This window comes from Pinus tabuliformis, chromosome 1_1 (assembly GCF_031772625.1).
Source record: "Pinus tabuliformis cultivar Carrire ecotype Pingquan chromosome 1_1, CPIR1, whole genome shotgun sequence".
Classification (NCBI taxonomy): domain Eukaryota; kingdom Viridiplantae; phylum Streptophyta; class Pinopsida; order Pinales; family Pinaceae; genus Pinus; species Pinus tabuliformis.
Window position 1 is genome coordinate 873415560 of NC_142297.1, and position 25377 is coordinate 873440936.

A 25377-nucleotide genomic window follows, 5' to 3' on the forward strand; every position below is an offset into this window, starting at 1 on the left:
TGAGAAGTCTGTTTTTCATGTGAGCATCTGTGAGGATTGTACTGAGAGCTGGCTAGTTGTGAGAGAAAAAGTTGTGTGTAATCCTGAGACATTTCCAATTGTATGATAATATAGATAGTGGGGTTTTTAGCTGAGGTTTTCCCCTGAGTATTCTTCTGTGTTTGATGTGCATTGATTCTTCTTCTAGTTATATGTGTTCCACTTGATCTTGCTCAAATCTATTAAACTTCCAGAAGTTTGATTGTAGAAGTAGATTAAAGTATTTTTCTTTACTTTTATTGCATTATCAGGTTAATCTATAGTGATAATTTCTACATGGTATCGGAGTAAAGTTTATCAGAGCTGTGAACAGTATACGAAGAAGAGAATTCAAAGTTTGAAGTTCAGGATTGTGGGTATAAATCGAATTCATCTCATACTTCAGGTTGGTCAATGGCGTTCTATGGCTTGAGACTCGAGTATGCCTTGGAAGGCAGCTCGAATCACATAGCATGGAAAGATATAATGGAAGTTGTATTAGAAGACAATGGTTTGAAGGATTTCATTGATTAAGAAATCCCCAATCCAATTGCAGCTAATGCGTAAGAATTGGCTGAATGGAAGAAGTGTGTGGTGAAGGCAAGACAGATTCTTCTGGAGGGAGTTCAAGACCATATTGTCTCAAGTCTCCATGGGAAGGATACTTTGTTTTCAATGTGGAAGACATTGAAGGACCTCAATCAGAATAATGGTGACCAGAAGAAACTAGTGCTCAAGGATAAGCTTTGGGAAATCGAGATGGAGAAGGGCGATACTATTTCTACATATCTGAATAAGATCACCACCTATAGAGATGAGCTTAGTAGTGTGGGAATAACTATTGCCAATGATGATATGGTGATCCTTGCTCTCCTCAGTCTTCCAAAGAGCTAGAATAACTACTAGGACTTTGTAAATGGAAGAGAGAAACTCTCAGATTGGGAACGATTGTGGTCGGATCTCATGCAGGAGGAGATCAGGAGAAGCACTCGAGATGGTTCTTCATCAAAGAATGATGATGAAGAAAATCTGGCATTAGCGAGTAAGGCAAGGAAAGGTAAAGGGAATGCTTCCCATTCCAAATCGAATTCTTCTGATGGAGGGAAGAAGGGTGACAAATCTAAAGTGAGATTATTTAATTGTCACGAGATGGGACATTATTCAACTAATTGTCCATTGAAGAAGTCCAAGAAGGGATCCACAATAGGATTGGAAGCTGAGGCATTAGCCTCTCAGTTCGAAATGGACTTTACCCTCATCGTATGCATGGTTTCATCGATGGTCGGTTGTATTTGGTGTCTTGACAGTGGAGCGTCATTCCACATGATCGGTGATAAAATTTTATTTAGTACCTTGGAAGAGAAAGACCTCAATATGCACAAATATATGGGTGATGACGGAAAGTACAATGTTTCAGGAGTGGGCACGGTTGCTTTTCAGAGGGAGCATGGAGCTCCTCTCACCTTGACAGATGTTAAGTACATGTCTGGACTGAAGAAGAACTTGGTATTGGTTACGATGTTAGAGGATAAAGGCTCTGATGTTGTCTTCAGTAAAGGAAAGGCATTCCTAAGACACATAGCCATGGGTCAGACCAAGAGGACTAGGATTCGAGTGAAGAATCTCTATAAACTAGAGGTAGATGACTGTGCTGCATTGAGTTCGAAAGTAAAATTGATGCAAAGCCTTCTAGAATTGAAGGCCAAGGATAGGATCATTTCCTCTTAGGCCGACCTTAAGAGGTGGCTAAGTGTAATATGGGGATTGAACAAGGTTTTGATGTTCCTTTTTTTAAAGTATTTTCGAAATATGTGTAATAACCCTCCATTTTTATAATGATGTTTTGTTTATAGTGGATTACGTTAGAGAGAATGGTGGAAAATACATGAAGAATATTGGGATATTTATGTAAATGAATATTGTATTAATAAATAAAATTTAAGTACTGAGAATGAGACACCTAGAAAATGAGATTCTTGACAAGGAAGAATAAGTAAAAATCTCATTAGTAAATGAGATTGGAATATTTTTTCCTGATAAGAATTCTAGATGGAATTCTAGATAAGCTTAATGGATGGGAGAGAAAAATCCATTAAGTTACTTATATGGGGAAATATGCTAAGTTAGACAAGCACAAAGCATCACAGGAGATAAGAGCGAGATTTTAAAGAAAATTCTAGGCAAGTGGTTGTGGAGGACCACAAAAGTCGGATGTCACTGAGGGAAACATATATCATGAAAGAAAGATATTAAATACATATTGGAAGGGATCAATGGGGAGGTTGATGTCTAGAAATTTCATCTTAGCTCGAGGGAAACTTGAGGTATAATTCATGGTGGGGCAGCAGGTGTGCTCATTAACTACTATTTGCTACAATGATTTCTAGTTAGAAAATCGGTGCATAATTCTTTCTCTAAATACTTCTAAAATTATTTTGATGCATCTAAATCATACCATTAATTCTGATGCATATAAATTCTGTTGTGACTTTTGATGACTGTGGATTCCAAATCTATTTTACTTATTGTGCATACAAATTCTATGATTGATTCTAATGCTTATAGAGTTTAGGGTTTCCCATTTAATGCAAGTGACCGAATGTATAATGTTTTAGAGGAAGATAGACGTTATGTAGTTTAAATAAATTTCAAGTATGATAATGTTAAATTCCTATGTCTGTATTACAAATGATATGGATTTGTAAACGATGATAAGAGAATGAAATATACTAAGGATAGATATTATAAATATAGAAATAAGAGAGAGAGACAAGTTGTTTAGTATAATCTGTAGCATTTATACCTATAGTAGTTTATTCCTTCTTCAGGTATAGAGTATTTCTAAAAATAAATTGTCGACATCAGAAGGGGACTAAAATGCATGCAATGAGAATTGGTTATGGAAAGTGGAGATGATCAGACACCATGAATATATTCAAATTGGAATTACAAGTTTTACAAGTTTCCACGCACTAGAGCACTGTAATAATTAAATATCTATAACATAAGGAAAAACAATATAATTAAAGGAAGTATTGAAATAAAAATATCCTTACAAGAATTACCAACAGTGTATACTTCTTGAAGGTAGCAGAACTAAGAAGTAGGTAATACCAAGATAAATAAGTGTCGTTACATCAAAATTATCTACGCCAGGCTACTCAGCATTATCTAAAATTGGTATTGTGTGGAATATTATAATTATACAATACAAAATGATATTAATGGTAGTCAGTAAAAGCGGAATCTGGAATGCCTAACAATACAGAGAGAAAAAATGTGGGTGCGTTATGGAATCAGAGTGAAATATCTGAGCCAAATAATTGACCTGCAGAATTACTGCTAGGATAAATGTATATGAAGGAACATATTTATCTTACCTTAGCTCGACAATTTATGTAATAATTTAAAGAAATTCAACAGGTAACTGAGAAAAGTATTGGATCATTCAATATTACATAAGTCATTCATTACGCAATGATATAAACCTATACAATGGCTTTTGAGAGCCTCAAATTAAAAATATGTATAGATGCAATATTGATGATAAAAAAAGCATTGGACTAAATTACCTAACGCAGACAGTTTAAGTTCATTTTGAAATATCCGAAGAGGGCCTACCATCATAAAGAGGATAGCCTTAAAATTTTACTTCCCTTAAAACATCACAAAGGACCATGCACTACAAAAGTGTGAACCAGTAGCTAAGCCTTATTAAAAAAAAGAGATGCGAAGGGTATGCTATCTTTAAAACAAATATCAATTCATAATAAATATAGAAACCCATTACATTGTTGGAGATAGTCGAAGCTAATATCTTTTAACCAAAAAGACATTTAGGGTAATAAATGAACTGTAGAGTTAAATCTTGTTTCCAATTCACTTGAGGGTTTCTCCCTCGAGTAAACATCAATTAGTAAAGAAAAAACAAACTAAATTTCCTAATTTAACTCATTCCTGGAGGGAAACCATATGATGAAAAATGCCAAGATGACAAACCTTTAAGTATCAAGTGTAAATTAAATGATGGAAAAATCCTGAGATATAGAGGTGAAAAAGGGCACTGAGTTTCCACCCATACTTGTAGAAAAACATAGAAGAAGATAAGGATGACAGAACAAAATGAAAGTAAAACATATCATATAAGAAAGTTTGGTATAGTAATAAGAGTATAATACATGTCCATTAAAATTATTGTTACCTTATGCCAAAAGAAAAAAATAAAAATAAAAGAATGTTAGTAAAGAAATGTCACCGGCATATCTCAAGGGTCACGGGGGTAGACACCTCTAAAGTCATAATTTAACTTGGAAACCCACTTGAGGTGAACTAAACTGAACCCATTAAATATAAATGATTCTACAATTATACTCAGTAATGATAATTATTTCATTTCGATATAGAAGCATCCTGAAATACCATCCAAGCTCCATTGTGACAAGTGTGGTATAGGACACTATTCGATTGCAGACAGAAATTTCAGTCTCGATCATTCTGGAATAGTGGTTGCGACACAACCCAAATTACAGCATAGTGGGGTGAAGATTTTATTAAAAGCAGTTCAGGAATGGAAAATTAGTTATAAATCCTAGAGGTGAGACAGTTAGTTGTCAAAATTTCACAAATCCTAGGTTGATTTGACCTAGAATCCTTTAAAAAAAAAAAAAAAAATCTATAAAAATGCTTGCCATTGTGGCATCTCAAAACCAAGTAGAAATGAGTTGCTACACATATGGAATGAGAAGTTAGTTGTTAGCAAGTTGAGGTTTCCACTGAAGTAAATTGTTGAAGAAACGTCCTCAAGTTACTATGGTATCCAAGATGCCATTTTTTCATGGTGATTCTCACAACGGATTACAGGGAACTCGACATATTTCCAAAGGTCAAATAAGGAGGAAAATAAAAAAATCCCAGGCAATAAGAAAATAAGGAAATATGGAAAAAAGATCGAGTTAGGGTTACAAACTAATCTTTCCACCCTTGGATCATCAAAGAACATCTCCACCAAACATGCAATCAAAAGTGCAGGGGAGCCATGTGAAATCCATGTGAATGAGGACCATGTCGTGACCTCAGGGCATAACACATAGATGTTAATTTCCCAATAACATTACCACCTTAAATTTTAGTTGTATGTTCCATAATTTCGGTTGTGTGATGATTAATAACTACTAAGGTTTCATGTCATAAAACAAACATCCATGACATGCAAACATCCATTACCTAGCGTATGGCATGACATGCGGGGAAATAAGAATAGAAGCTCAGGTTAAGGTAAGATAGGTACATCGTATAGACATCAAATATATATATATATATATATCAAGGCCATATTATGCTAGCCAAAGTTAATTAATATTATGGAGAAATATTACCTAAAAGGAAGTAAGTAAGTATATATATATATATATATATATATATATATACCAAATAAAGTTATTATAACCTAGTATGATGCCCATAAAGGGATGTATGCAGTCAATAAAGATTTAATTACCCATGTTATGAATGAACGTTGTATTAATAATATCATTCAAATATTTTGAGGACTACAAAGGATATATTTAGAACAGGAATAAGGTGAGGGATATATAAGTGTTAGATCTGACAATATCCCTACAAAGGGATAATCACATTTTGCTAGAAAAGTGTCTTAGATTAGTGATGAGGTGTAATTCATCCCTATTATTCACAGTCTTACATATTTAAGAAATTTGATAATATTTTAATTAATTAAGGGGACCCTTATATGGATTTCAGTTTGGATAAACCATGTGGAAAAAGGATAAACTTTATATTTATAGAGAAAATGGTAACCTATTATGTGTAATATAATACTAGTGATGTCTAGTGCAATTTCATATTCCAAGGGAGAAAACACTCAAAGTGACAAATAATGAAAATTTCTATAGTACCTCAAAATTAGTAGGATTTATTAATGATTATTTGCATTGAAGTGAAGATACTGAAACTACAACATTAGTGCAATATGTAGTATAGATGCATGGGAAGAATAAAACATATAGTATATTTGAGAGTCTATTCTAGGGTATGCACAGGAAAAATGGATTAAAAAATAAATATAGTGAGTATATGGGAGGTTTGTTACATATGGTATCAGACCAAAAGGTTCAAAACTAGGCCTAAGGGAAAACCAAAGAAAAAAAGACAAATGAATTTTTTTAATGGATGGCATAAACATATGTGATACTTTGTGATAAGGTATTGTTACACAGTATTTTTTCACGCCTCCTGCACTTCCCTATGACATACCTTGAAGTGCCTGAAACATGATCATTGTACAGTATACTCATCAGTGTATACAGCTCAGATCCCTCCTTTAACTTTTCTTGGAAAATATCTGGAGCTTTCCCTGAAGAAATGGCTCCTGAGACCCTAAAACGAGAGTCATCGCCCTTATGAAGCTCAAAACCGCGATGATCGCATGTTGCACTTTGTTAAGTCAGCGATGAAATCACTCTATTCTCTCTCATACTCGCAATGGTCTCAAAAAGGAAGTTTTCCCAAAGAGGATGAGAAGCTTCATGATTTAGAAGCTTCTAGAGCAATGTGTTGGAGGTGGTTTCGCATAGATAAGGTTGAATCCTCCCATTTTGACCTCTTTGTTTTATCTCTATGAGCTACCTCCTTGAGATGTGGGCCTAATCCTATCTTTGGAGAAGTCTTAACTCCCTCTCCCAATCTATAAATTCATCCTCTCCAATTCCCAAAAGGTTGGTCCGGTTAGAGGTTAGGTTGATCTGTGTCCATTTGCACCCCTATGCTAAGCTTGTGCTTAGAGGTTATTCATTTGACACAGAGAAGGAGTGTTGTAGAGTTTCTTGGCTTGGACTTAGATTACCACTCAAGGAGAGCCTTTCAACATCAAGGTTATGGTTGTAAGCTTCCCTTTATTATTAAATAATAAGACAACTGTTGGTTCATCTTCCCAATATATATGTTCATGTACGTATTTGTTTGGCATTCATTGAAGAACTAAATAGATTATTATTGGATTTGCTATTAGTCTTGGTATGTTTTGTTGTCTGTTAGATACTTTTGTAGGTACATAAGCGCTGAAAGAAGCAGAAACGGATCTATGACACAAGTGATTTGAGTATATCAACAAAGGAGATCGGGTTAGCATCATAGCAAGGAAGGTCATCTCTCTTGTTCTATTTTTCAATCATAATCTAGGAAGCTATTTAGTTGATTGTCCCTTTAGTTGCTAGACCCACTCATTGGGCTAGAGGGATCGTCTCTGTCCATAGAGAGGATTAACTTTTTCAACAAAATGGAAATTGGTGTTCCAAAGGTCTTAGAATTATGGTCCACAGGTTCACATCGACCTTTGTTATTAGCCTCTAGCGATCATGCTAGTGATAAACCTTCAACTAGCCAAGCTCATGGAAAAAAGGGAGATTCTTCATGCTCAGGTTCAATCATACTGCGAAGATACCCTAGCACAGGTGAACCAATTGATCGCAAACTAGGAGGAAAAGTTGAATGTGAAAGTTGAGCTTGAACCACTAGCAGAAGATTTTGGGGAGATAATCATGAACCCTAGGTCAAATCGTGGTTGCCTCACCCTGTTTAGACAGTCTGTCCATCTCCTCTAGTTAATGAAATGCATAGTGTTTAAAGAAATGGTTGACACCAGCAACACAACAACACAAAGTGAGCCCGAGCTGGGCCTCCCAGACATTCAAAAAGTGCTCCAGCATATTCAACTTCAGTCACAGAATTAGAACGCTAGCCTAGGCTGCATTAAGCAACATATCCCATGTCCGTCGCGATCTGAATTGCCATGATCAAGTCCTAAAGATCCTGCTCTAGTGGAATCGTCATATGATTAGTTGGTCGAAGTTTTTCCTGTTAATTTTGACTTAATATTGGTTGTATATGTTGGGTAGAATTTATGTTTACATTGTTATGCTTACTAGTTGGTTTCTAAACTATCATCCTTATAAGGCTTGGTTAAATAGAGTGGAACTATTTATCTTTTGGATGGCTTATAATGTGATTCGGCAGCCAACAGACCTGGTTTCCCACTTGGCAGGTTGAGGCCATCGAACAACTTATATATTTGTAACCTGCTTGTTTATAGATGAATGAATGAAAAGTACTCTTAAGCTTATAAAAAAAATCATAATATTATTTATTTATTCAATATTTAATATACTTAATATTTTAATTAAATTTGTTATTTATATATCATTTTTAAATACATTAATTAATATTTCAAAATAAATTAGAATATTTATAAAAATTTTGATTATAAATAAAATGTTATTTATATTGAATACTAAAATTAGAAAAAAAAAATATAATTTATTTTATAAATATTTAGGTCAATAGACCTTCCTTTTGAACCAATTCAGCTCATATTTCCATCTACCTTTTCCGTCCAGGAGTGAGATCTGTGCAACATTCCTCTTGCATCCTTCATCATGTATCAAGAACATGTAAGGAAATGTTGCATCGTACCTCTTCCATTAAAATCCATTTATAGAATGAACGACTGAGTATGGGTCATTTAATATGCGTGGGGATGGAGTAAATGTATTTGCTCGGTTTAGTCTTACTTTGGTAGGAAAGAATGTACGAGAATCCAACATGAGTAATCACACATAGATTGTTACACACTTCAAGGTGAAGGTTATAAAATAACTTTAGTGTTTTGATTTTTGGACATACGAAGCTCGATGACTTCTTCTTTCTTGTTGCTTCATGTTTAAATAATTTGGTGGTGGGGTGTGAAGCTTGTGAATCATGTGTAGTTTTATGGATTTATCATAAATTAGTGAAGAAGGAACCTACGCTTACTTTGTACAACTTTGTCATTACTAGTGTCAGTTATAGATCAATCAATGTTCGACTTAGAGGCTTCCTTAAACTACTTATTTTGTTGATCATTCTTCAAGAAACTAGAGTTGGAACTATCTTGTAAAACATAGTGTCGTTAGACAAATACAATAAGGCATGGGAGTCACAAGATGTGTAATCTAGGCTCGAGGCACACTTGCCTTTCAATATGCTTTTTATTAAAGATGAGGATTATTGTGCTTATTTTATCCTTATACAAGCTTGTATTCAAAAAATTAATTTGGTGTTGTATCATCTTGTTGGCCACCTAGACTGCGGAATTCAAGCCTGCTATATGAATATTTGATTTTTTTGGTATTTCAAAATATTGCAAGATGCTTCTATTAAGAAAAGTCTTTCGGTATAAATCACATAAGAGAAATACTTGGCCAAAGCATTGCGTACCAACAACCGTGATTCATCATCAAGACCAAATGAAGAGGCAGACTATGGCAAAGGCTTACATAGAGAGAAATGTAGAGACCTTTGCCATGGTTTGCCTCTTCATTTGGTCCTGATGATAGAACCACAACACATTGGCCAAACAATTCGCTTATGTGATTTCTACCTAAAAAAAATTTCTTAATTCGTTATGGATCACAAAAGCTTGAATTTCGAAGCAACATCTATTATTTACGCTGCAAAAGAAACACATGGCTCTATAAGCTAAAGCTTGGACCAATCCTCTAAAAATTGGATGGCCCTATGCTTCAAAAATGGAGAAATGTCTGGAGATTCATACGATCAGTAAGCTTTGATAATTTCTTCCCAAGTCCAATTCATAATGTAATTATGCCAAATCCATTATTTTATGGATGGATCCCACCAACCTTCATCATTTGTGGAGGACCGCTCGAACCTTACTACCTATTTTATATTTTATATTATAATTATGTATCTATGTATTTATTTGCATTTGTAGGTTTGGATGATATCATATTATAGATCTGAATTCCAAAACGCTTTTCCGTTTCCAAAACATTGACCATTCCAAACAGCATGGGAAAATTTCATAGATATTTTATTTTTATGAAAGTTATGTACTAACATAATTGGTTAAAATTTGAGCTATAAATATAGTTAATTATTATTTTCACTACAGTTTTGAAAAAATCTGTGTTTTGGAATTTTATTTAATTAGTTTTTATAATTCTTATAATTAAAATTTAATATATTTTTTTAAATAATAATTTTAATATTAAATTATTAAAGTTATTAATGTAATTTTTCTTTGTAATATTAATCATATATTTTTACTTATATATATTATATATATATATATATATATATATATAATTTTAAATAATAAGATTATTTATTTTGTTTTCATTATTTCAGAAACTAATGAAAAAAATTATAATATAGAACTTTTAAACTACAACTTTAATTATATGATAAGTATTAAAATGTCAAAAATATATTAGTGCTTTTGATTATTAAAAGTATTCCTTCTTTTCTTATTTAAATTATATTTAGGTTTTAACATTTGAAAACAACTAAATAAGAAATTAATTAAAAAGTTGCTTACTTTCACAATGATAATTTTAATCATAAATTATATATTATATAAAATTAAAATTAAAATAAATCAGGTTAATTATTCTTAATTATATATTAAATTTCTATTTGTTTGATTTTTTGGAGTGAATTATAATATTTTTAGAATTTGAAAGTGAGATATTTACAGTGGTCAATTTCTCATTGAAAATAGTTTTATTTGAAATTATGTTCATCAATTCATTTGATTGCTTATATTATAATACTTGCATGAGAGAGGGAATCAAACTTCCATACATTACTGATATGTTCGTTACTGATATATTATTAAGAATATTAGACTTACAACATCTTATTTATTAGCAATCCATTTTCGAAAATGGCAAACTCACATATCTTAAATATTTTGGATCACTACATCTATGACAAAAGTCACAGTACCATTGTATTTGTTTTATTTGACTAAAATTGGTTGCTTGATAAGACAAAGCTATATTTATGGTGTTTTTATATATACACACACAAATTTAAAGACACATGGATATGCCTCCACCTTTAGCAGTAGTATTTTCTTTAATAAAAATCAAGATAGATGGAGGTTTTCCATTTTGAGTGAGGAGTGTAAAATTGGAACTGGCTCTATTTAGTTGCAAAATAAATTTGAATATGAACACTTTACAAAAAAATGATTTGACAACAATCATTAGCACATAAATTTTTGTTATCATATAATTGAGGAAATATTAAGGTAGTGGAAAATAATGCATTCATCAAGAGATTAAAGTTAAATTAGTTATGCCATGTTTATCTCTTTTCTTAAGGAAATGAAAACAAAATTTTAGTAACTAAAAAATTATCAAGTTTTGTTTGCTTGTGAGAGGTTAAAGGTTTTTTCATTTATTGTTATCCTATTACCATTCACTCATCTAACATGCATTAATTTTCTTGGGAAATTTTTAGAATTGAAGCAAAAATAGGTAGAGCAACCAATGAAGTTCAAGTCACCTAATCACAATCCCATCCTACCACTGTTGTCATTCATCCACGCAACTTTTGAAACATTTGATTTGATTGAGTTGCACGAGGCATTTCCAAACTTTTGGATCCCCAATCTTCATCTGATAATAGATGACTCCCTTGGGAAACTATTTTCACTGAGAAGTTTGAAGGGGTTTGATTTAAGTCTACATGAAGGTAATAGGGTTGTTCATTTAGGACTAGGATATATATATATATATATCTATATATATATATATATATATATATATATATATATATATATATATATATATATATGTGTGTGTGTGTGTGTGTGTGTGTGTGTGTGTGTGTGTGTGGACAAGCCATTAGGGTACTAGTGTTGTTCAGTTAATGAGGGGCACTAACATTGGTACATTGGTGAAACCTTGTAATTTAGAGGGAACATCATTGGTTTATCATACTAGAGAGTTCATACAAAAGCTCTATACATATGCGGGTCCATTATATGATGTAGAATTATAAAAGTTTTCATTGTTGGAAATATGAGAACATCCTTTGAATAGTTGCCACATCTTGTATTATAGGTGATAAAAAGATCTTATTTCTCATTGGTAAGAAAAATGTGCATATGGCACGATTTGATATGTATAAGTAAACTATTAGACTTTCATTATCTCAATATTTCAAATATTATTTTAGTTATGTATTACCAACATAAAACAAACACTCTAAACAACCAAAATCTAATACAACAATTATTATTCCAAATCAAAATACAAATTTCAATTAAACAGTTCTACAAACCTTTACAATCTCTAATATATTAAAATACCCAGCATATTTCAATATGCTATACTTATAAGACTTCTCCCATTAGTCTTAAAATATAAGTCATTCTAGAAGACTAGATAAAACCATCTCTAGAAGTGAAATAAATATAAGCATCTCATGTTTTTAATCCTATCAACGATAAATAAGAATATCTAATGATATAAGATATTTGGTGAGGAAATATTTTAGTGTATAATTAACTGGTATATAAGAAAAGGAATAAGATATAAATACAAAAATATTTATACAAATAAAATGGTTATCGATTATAAGAAGAAAATGGCGAATATTATAAGTGAAATTTATTTATATATTATTAGCAATACATAGTATTAAGTGTTAGAAATATATAGTATAAAGTGTTGGGATGAGTAACTATTTTCAAAACAATAATATAAATTTATAAAAAATACAATGGAAGAAAATATCTTTATGATCAAAGATTCAAATTCAAATTGGTGTTGAATCTCCTCCTCATCAATAAATAAAAAGATGAAGAAGAAATTAAGAAAATTATAAACATGTAAACTCAAACAAAAAGTAGAAATTATCCAAACAGTGGACATCCTATCTACCAAGATGAAATTTTATAATAATGTGAAAGTGTCAAATGAGTCAAACAAAATAAGTATAATAAAATAGAAATATTAATCGGGAGATCACATCTTTGATATAATAGAGAACATTCGTGTTGTCATATTTTCATTGTATTTCCTCCTTATATCTCTCTCTCTTTGCTGGAATCCAAGGAGGATGTCCACCCCTGAAGGTAGGTATGATAAGTGGGCAATGGACATCATATGACTGATGGTAGTGACAACTTTAAGGTCCTGGGAAGATGCTCTCTCGTAAATGGGATAGTAAGCTCATGAGAATAGAGATTCCCCTAGTCTCATGTTAGCTCTATGTTTGTTTTAATGAAATATATTTCTTCCAAATGAATTATATGTATTCTTGGTTATGAATTCTCTAGCCATTTTGGTCCTGGAATATGACAAAATATTGATAATGAAAGAGGATTTTAAAGGCCGTGGATCAAGGGTTGGTGAGCCTACTCTAGGTTGGATCATTATATTTTTTGTCATCCATATCAATGCATTTGGAGTGGAAAAAGAGGAGGAATCATCTCATGGGACCATATTTATTTAGTTCATCTCATGAAACCTTCGAGGAGCGTCTTGAAGCATTAAACAATTTTTTTGGAGGGGATAAAAATTTGTTGATTTAGTTCTGCATGTTTTCATGTTATTCTACATAGAAATATCCTTCAAATGGTGTAAGAAGCACGTCAATTGAGGTCCATATGTGAACGTTATGTCACTCAGAAGTTGGCCTTCTTGTTTTCACACCTATAGTTCGGGAGGATGTGTGTCAACCCCCATTACTCATGGAAAATGAGCTAGCCATGTGTTTTCTATGTAAAAGACTCTAGAAGAGTTTATATTTTAACTTAGTTAAGAGTTTATGTAGTCAAATTTAACCAATATCAAGCTATCGACTATGTTATAATCAAGCCACTAGGAGGAAGAGGAATTCTATTTTTTCGATATAATTTTGTTCAATAGCCAAGAAAACATAGATATGAGAGATAGGAGTTATAGCACACAAAGGGGATATGTGCACTGTAGCAGCCCATGGGTGGCAAGAATTTCTTCTTTGTACCTGAAGCCATACTTTTAGACAAAGAAAGAGAGCGAAGCGACCTCACCTTCAAGTTGGTTTTTCTTCTTAAAGGGTTTCCCAAAGCATATCTTGTGTCTTATTTGTGTGAGAGAGTTTATTTTTTCGTTCTATTTTCTACATAATTTCCATTTGCATGCATGCACTAATTACAATAAAATCTACAGATCTAAAAGTTTAATAAAATTGTAATAGTGTAAAAGTTAAGAAATTTAATATATTATTATCAGATATATTATGACGAACTATCCAATGGAATATCCACAGTAATTTACGGATGAGATCATATGGCTATCGCGGCCATATATTTTCTCTTAGCACCTTTGTATGGTCATTATCGTGATAGAATGAGTGCACAATTGGGGTGTTATTTCTAGGAGGTTAGCTACATATCAAAGTATAATGGAAAATTGTATGGAGGTCGGTAAAAAGATAGAGGAGGAAAAAAATAATATATAAGGATACAAAGCCTCCTCCTTCACTCATACTATGTAACATCCCCAACACTTAATCGTGCGATTATTGAAATTGTAATAATTATGTTAACAACCTATGTATGGGCATGGAAATGTAAATAGGAAAAAGACCCATAATAATTACAAATATAATTTAATCATAACTAATGAAGAGTTCAAGCCTTCACATGGACCACAAAAAAGCCGTTAGGAGAGAGGAAATCCAATAACGAGGGAATCTAGAGAAGTAATGTATCCAAAAAAAAATATTAAAGAGCCATGACAGCTGAGATTTTCAAACTTCTCCCTTGAAAATATCTTGAGGAAAATGTGGAGATAACTTACTTATTTATGGAAGTAGTGGGGGATGTACCCCAAATATATTTTCTAAGATGTGTGTAGTGTACCACTAGAATACTTTTGGATGGTAACCAAAAAAATTTTCTCTAACCAAGTGACAATCTTAATATAAAAAATGTTAACCAAGGGATAACCAAAAGATTTTGCTCTAACCAATATATTAGATTTTCTTCGCGGAAATGGCCCATCCAAATTTAACAGTGAGGAAGGTCCCAATCACTCGCACAACCAAGATAGGGTCCCTCTTGCTAGAAATGGATTAAAGTTTTTAAGGGGATAGAAAATTGTTGGCTCCAGTAGATACTCGATCGTATCGAGGTCTGTCTAGTCTTTTTTTCGTTCAACAAGTGAAAAAGTACGCATTCCAACTGAATCGTAGGAAGCAATTACAAATGTTTCCATATATCTGAAATTAGATTGGTAACGAAAAAGATGTTTAATTTATACCTTCATAATTCTCCTTTGTCTTCAGCTCTTGTAGTTGTTCAACGCATTCATGAATGCAGGATGGGGAGGAACTCTACTCCTTGACATGCTGGATAGAATTTTGGACCATATTTTTCAGAGATTTGAACTGCAATCTTGTGCGTGAAAATGGAGATGGAACACATTGACAATCGTGGGCCTTCTCTGCCACGATGGTCATCAGCCTAAACTCCGCATCTTCGATTCTAGGGAGTTGTAACGATGTCCCCGTAAGAGGATTGGAGACATCCATGACGAGAAAATATATGGTAATATATTTTACTGTTCCTGGATTTAAGACCTTTGTGGTTTATATCTTTTGAATTAGAAGTCGGAGAAACCACAGTATTAACCATTTCTTTTATCAACGTTTCGAATCCCAATCGGGATCCATCATGAGGACAAACTTGAATGAAGAAAGAAGAAGAGCTCTAATGAGGGTTTAAATAGTTTTTAATAGAGATATGTCTGCTAGTATTTTGTCGGCTATTTGTTTGATTAAATATTTATTTATTTATTTATTTATTTATTTATTTATTATTTATTCAAAATTATATTAACATGTTTATTGCTTGAGTTAATATTCAGTATATATATTAATAATAATAAGTGAGTAATTTTAATTTTTTATTATTATTATTAATATTAAAAATAGCATTTAATGTATTAATCTATTACATATTTAAATATTAAATATTAACATTAATAATAATATTAATGTACCAATAATGATTAATAATTAATAAATAATAAATAATAGTAATAATAAATAGTGATAATGATAATTAATATGTATTAATAATAATGATAATTAATAATTAATGATAATATTTATGTTTTAATAATAAATGATAATTAATAATGATAATATTAATGTGTTAATAATAAATGATAATTAATAACTAATAATTAATAATTAATAACTAATAATGAATAATAAATAATAATAGTAATGTTAATGCATTAATAATAATAATTGATGATTAATAACTAATAATAGATAATTAATAACTAATAGTTAATAATATTAATGAATTAATAATCGATAATTAATAACTAATAAAATGATAATAATAAAGTTCATGAATTAATAATAATTGATAATTAATACAAATAATTAATAATAATAATAGTAATGACAATGAATTAATAACAATTATTAATATTTAATACCTAATACCTATTAATTATTAATTAATAGATAATTATTAATTATTAATTATTAACCAATAAGTATTAATAATTAATGTTAAAGTGTTAATAATAATTAATAACTAATATTTATTAATAATATTAATTTTAGTGAGTTAATAACTAGTAATCTTACAATATTAGATTAATGTATTAATAATAATTAATAATAAATAATAAATAAAGTTAATGAATTAATAATAATTAATACTTAATAGCTAATAATTATCAATAATATTAACATTCTAGTTAAAACCTAATAGAGAAGCAACTAACCACTTATTGCTAGAAGGGGAAAGAGAAATTTACCTGTTAAGCTCTACTTGGGATGTATTGTGGTTCTTAATCTTTTCTGATTAAGGGAAGCCAGCTACCACTAATCTCAATACCATTGTCCCTATTGAGATTATGTGGATGTTTGATAATTTCAAGAGCTTCTCTGATCTTCCGCCTGTGATGTTTATCTTCTCGAGCGATAATTGAAGCGCTTTCCAAGAAGACATGGTGCTTGGTTATTGAGGAATGCTCTACAAGAGCTGAGCTTCGAGACCTTTCATTCCTAATGTCAGCTCCATGTTCCTTGAGTCTAGTCTGCAAGGATCGACCTGTTTCACCAATGTAACTTTTTCCACATGAGGAATCTATTTTATAGACTCCCTTAAGTTGTTGTCTATTAATATTATCCTTGACAGATCTCATCTTTTGCCTAATAGTTCCAGGTGCTGAGAATTGCATGATTATGTTTTTCTTTTTAAGGATTTTTGCAATTTTATCAGTCACTCCTTGAATATAAGGAAGAAAAACCCTCCCATACTGAGGTTGGTCTTTATCCTTAGGCTTATGAGATAGCACCTTTTCTTCAGCTTTCTTTATAGCTGCTTTAATTTTTTTTTCATTGTAGCTTATACCCTTAAAAGTTGAGACTAAATGCTTCTTTTCTTCATCCAAATGCTCAGAGTCAGAAATTCGAAGGGCTCTGATGGCGAGAGTGTTTAGAACACCAAACTTCTAGGTTGGGTGATGGTGGGAATCATCGTGGAGGTAGTTTTCAGTGTGGGTTGACTTCCTGAAAACCTTATGACCCAAAGAGCCATCATTCTTTCTGATGATGAGCACATCTAAAAATGGGATGCTCATGTTTTCTTCAAGCTCCATAGTGAATTTTATCTCTGGAGAGATAGAGTTAAGATGAATAAAAAACTTGTCAAGCTCTATTTTACCATGAGTCCATTTTATATTAGTATCATCGACGAATCGCTTCCACCAAGCTAGCTTCAAAGGGTATGATTCTAGGGCTTTCTTTTCAAATTATTCCATGTATAAGTTGGCTACAATTGGTGAAAGGGGTGTTCCCATTGCCACTCCAGATGTCTGCTCATAATATTCTCCTCGGAAGGTGAAAACAGTAGATCGTAAAGAAATTTCTGCCAGTTTTGTTGTTCCTGGATTAGTAACATATTTAATAAATTGAATGGCTTCATCAAGAGGGATCTTGGTGAATAGGGATAAGACGTCAAAGCTAACAAGAATTTCGTCAGGGTATAACCTCTCATTTTTAATAAGGTTCACAAAGTCCTGAGAGTCCTTAATGAAAGAATCAGTATTCCCAACAAGGGGTTTAAGGATTCTAGCGACGTACTTAGCGAGCTCATAGGTAGGGGAGCCAATGGTATTGACTATAGGTCTAAGAGGAACACCCTCTTTATGGATCTTTGGTAAACCATAAATTCTGGGGATGGTTCCGCAAGAAGGAATTAATTTCTTCTTTAACTTATCATCAAGGCTGGAATCTGCAATTGTCTTCCTTACTTCTTTCATAATCTTGGGAATGGGATTATTATTCAGCTTCTTGTAACTTCCCTATCTAAGGTGTTCATTCATCTCACTGACATAGTCTTCCTTATCCAATATCACTATTGATCCTCCATTGTCTGCCTTGAGATTTCACAAGAAGGAATTAATTTCTTCTTTAACTTATAATCAAGGCTGGAATCTACAATTGTCTTCCTTACTTCTTTCATAATCTTGGGAATGGGATTATTATTCAGCTTCTTGTAACTTCCACATCTAAGGTGTTCATTCATCTTACTGACATAGTCTTCATTATCCAAGATCACTGCTTCTCCTCCCTTGTCTGCCTTGAGATTTCACAAGAAGGAATTAATTTCTTCTTTAACTTATCATGAAGGCTAGAATCTGCAATTGTCTTCCTTACTTATTTCATAATCTTGGGAATAGGATTATTATTCAATTTCTTGTAACTTCCACATCTAAGGTGTTCATTCATCTTACTAACATAGTCTTCCTTATCCAAGATCACTACTGCTCCTCCCTTGTCTGCCTTGAGATTTCGCAAGAAGGAATTAGTTTCTTCTTTAACTTATCATCAAGGCTGGAATTTGCAGTTGTCTTCCTTACTTCTTTCATAATCTTGGGAATGGGATTACTATTTAGCTTCTTGTAACTTCCACATCTAAGGTGTTCATTCATCTTACTGACATAGTCTTCCTTATCCAAGATCACTGCTGCAAATCATAAGTCTCCTTAACAAAGGTTTAGGGTTCGCAATTGCTCCTAAAAAGGAATTTCTTCAGTAAAAGAGAAGAGAAGGAAGGTGGTTAATCTATCTTCCCACGAATTAGATCTTGAAATCATAAGTCTCCTTAACAAAGGTTTAGGGTTCGCAATTGCTCCTAAAAACCTTCCTATTTAAAGTATGATTTGCAACATAGAGGATGGGATCTATAGTATTTCGTTGGAAGAAAAGGAAACCCTTAGACAGGAGTTTTCCATCATTTTGAGAAAGGCCAAAACTCCCAAAAGTAACCTAAGAAAATAAGAACAAATTGCCTTTAAATCCTTACGAAACAATGAATCAAACAATATTCAGAACGTTGATATGAATGGTAAGATATTAAAAGGCAGTGACAAGGCGAACATAAAAGGCATTTCTTCAGTAAAAGAGTAGAGAAGGAAGGTGGTTAATCTATCTTCCCACGAATTAGATCCTGAAATCATAAGTCTCCTTAACAAAGGTTTAGGGTTCGCAATTGCTCCTAAAAACCTTCCTATTGAAAGTATGATTTGCAGCATAGAGGATGGGATCTATAATCTTTCGTTGGAAGAAAAGGAAACCCTTAGACAGGAGTTTTCCCTCATTTTGGGAAAATCCAAAACTCCCAAAAGTAACCTAAGAAAAGAAGAATAAATTTCCTTTAAATCCTTACGAAACAATGATGAAATTGTGGTTCTCAAGGCAGACAAGGGAGGAGCAGCAGTGATCTTGGATAAGGAATACTATGTCAGTAAGATGAATGAACACCTTAGATGTGGAAGTTACAAGAAGCTGAATAATAATCCCATTCCCAAGATTATGAAAGAAGTAAGGAAGACAATTGCAGATTCCAGCCTTGATGATAAGTTAAAGAAGAAATTAATTCCTTCTTGCGAAACCATCCCCAGAATTTATGGTTTACCAAAGATCCATAAAGAGGGTGTTCCTCTTAGACCTATAGTCAATACCATTGGCTCCCCTACCTATGAGCTCGCTAAGTACGTCGCTAGAATCCTTAGACCCCTTGTTGGGAATACTGATTCTTTCATTAAGGACTCTCAGGACTTTGTGAACCTTATTAAAAATGAGAGGTTAGACCCTGACGACATTCTTGTTAGCTTTGACGTAGTATCCCTATTCACCAAGATCCCTCTTGATGAAGCCATTCAGGTTATTAAAGATGTTACTGATCCAGGAACAACAAAACTGGCAGAAATTTGTTTACGATCGACTGTTTTCACCTTCCAAGGAGAATATTATGAGCAGACATCTGGAGTGGCAATGGGATCACCCCTTTCACCAATTGTAGCCAACTTATATGTGGAATACTTTGAAAAGAAAACCCTTGAATCATACCCTTTGAAGCTAGCTTGGTGGAAGCGATTCATCGATGATACTAATATAAAATGGACTCATGGTAAAACAGATCTTGACAAGTTTTTTATTCATCTTAACTCTATCTCTCCAGAGATAAAATTCACTATGGAGGTTGAAGAACACATGAGCATCACATTTTTAGATGTGCTCATCATCAGAAAGAATGATGGCTCTTTGGGTCATAAGGTTTTCAGGAAGTCAACCCACACTGAAAACTACCTCCACGTTGATTCCCACCATCGCCCAGCCCAAAATTTTGGTGTTATAAACACTCTCGCCATCAGAGCCCTTTGAATTTCTAACTCTAAGCATTTGGATGAAGAAAAGAAGCATTTAGTCTCAGCTTTTAAGGGTATAGGCTACAATGAAAAAGAAATTAAAGCTGCTATAAAGAAAGCTGAAGGAAAGGTGCTATCTCATAAGCCTAAGTATAAAGACCAACCTCAGTATGGGAGGGTTTTTCTTCCTTATATTCAAGGAGTGACTGATAAAATTGAAAAAATTCTTAAAAGTAAAAACATAATCACACAATTCTCAGCACCTAGAACTATTAGGCAAAAGATGAGAATTTCCAAGGATAATATTAATAGACAACAGCTTAATGGAGTCTATAAAATAGATTACTCATGTGGAAAAAGCTACATTGGTGAAATAGGTCAATCCTTGCAAACTAGACTCAAGGAACATGGAGCTGACATTAGGGATGAAAGGTCTCGAACCTCAGCTCTTGTAGAGCATTACTCAATAACCAAGCACCATGTCTGCTTGGAAAGCGCTTCAATTATCGCTCAAGAAGATAAACATCACAAGCAGAACATCAAAGAAGCTCTTGAAATTATCAAACATCCGCATAATCTCAATAGGGACAATGGTATTGAGATTAGTGGTAGTTGGCTTCCCTTAATCAGAAAGATTAAGAACCACAGTACATCCCAGGTAGAGCTTAACTGGTAAATTTCTCTTTCCCCTTCTAGCAATGAGTGGTTAATTGCTTCTCTATTAGGTTTTAACTAGAACGTTAATATTATTGATAATTATTAGCTATTAAGTATTAATTATTATTAATTCATTAACTTTATCTATTATTAATTATTAATTAAATATATATATACACTAATATATATATATATATATATATAACTCACTAAAATTAATATTATTGATAAATATTAGTTATTAATTATTATTAACACTTTAACATTAATTATTAATACTTATTGGTTAATAATTAATAATTAATAATTAATAATTATCTATTAATTAATAATTATTAGGTATTAATTATTAATAATTATTATTAATTCATTGGCATTACTATTATTATTATTAATTATTTGTATTAATTATCAATTATTATTAATTCATTAACTTTATTATTATCATTTTATTAGTTATTAATTATCGATTATTAATTCATTAATATTATTAACTATTAGTTATTAATTATCTATTATTGGATATTAATCATCAATTATTATTATTAATGCATTAACATTACTATTATTATTTATTATTCATTATTAGTTATTTATTATTAATAATTATTAGTTATTTATTATTAATAATTATTAGTTATTAATTATCGTTTATTATTAACACATTAATATTATCATTATTAATTATCATTATCACTATTTATTATTACTATTATTTATTAGTTATTAATTATTAGTCATTATGGATACATTAATATTATTATTAAGGTTAATATTTAATATTTGATATTTAAGTATGTAATATATTAATACACTAAATGCTATTTTTAATAATAATAATAATAATAATAATTAAAATTACTCACTTATTATTATTAATATATATACTGAATATTAACTCAAGCAATAAATATGTTAATATAATTTTGAATAGATGATTAATTAAATAATAAATATAAAAAAATGATTTAATCAAACAAATTGTCGACAAAATACTAGTAGACATATCTCTATTAAAAACTATTTAAACCCTCATTAGAGCTCTTCTTCTTCCTTCATTCAAGTTTGTCGTGATGATGGATCCCAATTGGGATTTGAAACATTGATAAAAGAAATGGTTAATACTGTGGGTTTTCTGGCTTCTAATTCAAAAAATATTTTACTGTTACTGTTATCATATATTTTGTTTAAGACAAAATATATGGTAATATATATTTTGTTATTGTTATGGTTTAGTAATTTGTACTGATGATGGATCCCAATTGGGATTTGAAACATTGATAAAAGAAATGGTTAATACTGTGGGTTTTCTGGCTTCTAATTCAAAAAATATTTTACTTAACTATAATATTTTACTTAACTATTATCATATATTTTGTTTAAGACAAAATATCTGGTAATATATATTTTGTTATTGTTATGATTTAGTGTTATTGTTACCATATTTAATTAGGTCAGTATTTACTTTTATTGTTATGATATATTTTGATTAAGAAAAAATATATGGAAATGGATTCTTAAATGTATCAGATATTAATGTTGTATACATTATTTAAAAAGTGAATTTAACATTCTATTGCCTTTATGATATATTTAAATGCTTTAAATATATTCGAATATTTTACTTTCTTTTTTTCCTTTCCCATCGAAAGTGTATATGTCAAATTTTAAATATATTAAAAATTATATATATATTTATGAATTTTTAGTTATTTATTTTCTAAGCATTTTAATGTTTTAGTAATATATTTTTTCTTTTTAAATAAAGAATTGAATTTGATAGCATTTGGATTATATAACTCAAAGAACAATGGTAATAAGAATAGTTTAAATATGTATATACCTGGTATATGATATTTAGAGTTGTTACAAGTAACTTAAAAATATATAACTCCTGCAACTCTTGTTGTAGTAATATACATATACTATTGAACATATAGTGCTGGGAGAGATCATATTATCCTTGATGTTAATGGCTATGATCTATGGCATAACACTAGATTGGTTCATGATCTTTATTTGAAGGGCATGAAGGGTCCTGGCTTCGTTTGTAATAATAAAATTGCATCAAGTGGTGGTCTAAAGGCATGGGAAGTTTCCCTCTCGTAAGGTTTTAACCACATAAAAATACTATTATTTCCGATCTTTGAACTCATTTTATGAATGGTTATTGAAGTTGTTGGTCCTATATGAAATTCCATTTGGAGGATGAAGAAATTGAATTCCATTTGGAGAATGTTCATGTTAAATAAGATGATATTATCTCTTAGACTATAGTCATTAATGATTACTAAAAATTGATAAAGGAGACAATTCTTAGGCTATAGTCATTAATGACTACTAAAAATTGATAAAGGAGACAATTTGATGCAGTGGCATCTCCTATCTGTATCTATATATTTATTTAATTTGGAATGTTTTCGAAAATTCAAGAGTTTATGGAGATTTCTAAAATTGAGAGGATTTATCTTAATTAATATCTTATAAGGAATTTTCTATTTGAAGAATCTCAGAGTTTTTTTCCTCACCGTAAATAACCGTGTAATTCATTTATAAACCCAAATTTAGAAAGAAAATAATGAAAATAATTTAATACATTCTAAGTTTGTTTTTATTAATGAATTCATCATCTGGTCTCATTTTGGTATTAGAAAAAGGTTATGGATCTGTCAATTGGAATTTAGTGTCTAGAGTGCAACGTGGACGAAGCTAAGCATGGATAGACTTGTGAAAGAGTAAGGAAGTTGCGCTGGAACATATTAAAGTATCAATCCTTAAACTGAGTGTGAAGCTCTTTGTGAAGAGAGACATTTTTGACGACTGTATGAACGTTCTCTTCAATATTTCTGGTTGATTCGCTGGGAATTAATGCAGTGCGAGGGAGCCAATATAAATTTCGATCTGGTGCGTTGGAGTATCAGTGGTGTGAGGACCTACGTAGCATGGCCTGTTGTGCATTTTATTGACTGACGCAAGCGGAGCTTACATAACTGTATTTTATTTGCAGTCGACATTAGAGACCTGCTTGTGGAGATATGTGAGAAAAGCATGTTAATTGAAGCTATGAAGCGTTTAAAAAAAAAAAAATATGCATGGAGACTTGTGTGAACGTTGAAAATGGAGATCTCTGTGGAAATTTGTTGATGTACGAGTTTAAATTACATTGAATGAGACGTATTAAAAATTATTTGGTCATTTATTAAAATAAAATTTAAAGGTTATTGTTTCTTATTTTAATTAAAAATAAAGATCAAGATGGTACAATGTGTGGAAGAGACATTGACAATGGTGGTATCAGCTAAGAAGAAGAAACCTCAAAAGAAGAAGTAAAAGAAAAGCGAAGATCACTAGTTGGCATAGGATGGTAGCAAAGCTCAAAGGAAAATTTCTTCCTCAATATTATCAGTTAAACCTTTTTCGACATATGCAAAATCTTAAGCAGAAATTCATCTATGTAAAAGAGTATACAGAAGAATTTTATAGATTAAGTACGAGGCCTAGTCATGTGGAAATGGATGATGAAAAACTAGCTAGATATATTAATGTACTAAGATTTGAAATACAAGGTGAATTGGATATTTTATCTTTGAAAATTATTGAAGAAGCTTACTACATAGCCCTGAAGACAGAAGAAAAACTCACAAGGAAGTAGAGTCAAAGAGGAAGAGGATGAAGTACTACAAGGAGAAAAGGACAATTAAGAATAGGACCATCAATTGGAGGACAATCAAGTAGAGGATATTCAAGTGGAATTTTCTCTTTCAAAAAGAAGAAGCCAACAATTCACATTACACAGAATCATCAAGAGGAGATTTTAGATAACGAAACCCATATCAAAGATGTAGATTTCGATATTTTGTGGTAATATGTTATACATGTAATCAAATTGGCCATAAATCTGATGAATGTCTCAAAATATTTTCTAGTTAGGGTAGGATACATATGACACAAATTGATACAGAAAGTATACAATCCTCTACACATGAAAATGGGCCTAAAACTAGTGAATCCTTAATGATGAAAATAGCTTTATTAAAGTCTCCTAAAGAAGTCAAGGAACTTACGCAAAAGAAAACATTGTTTAAAATTGTCTTTAAATCAGAAGGAAAATGTTGTAAATTAATTATTAATAGTGGGAGTACAGATAATCTAGTATCCACAGAAATGG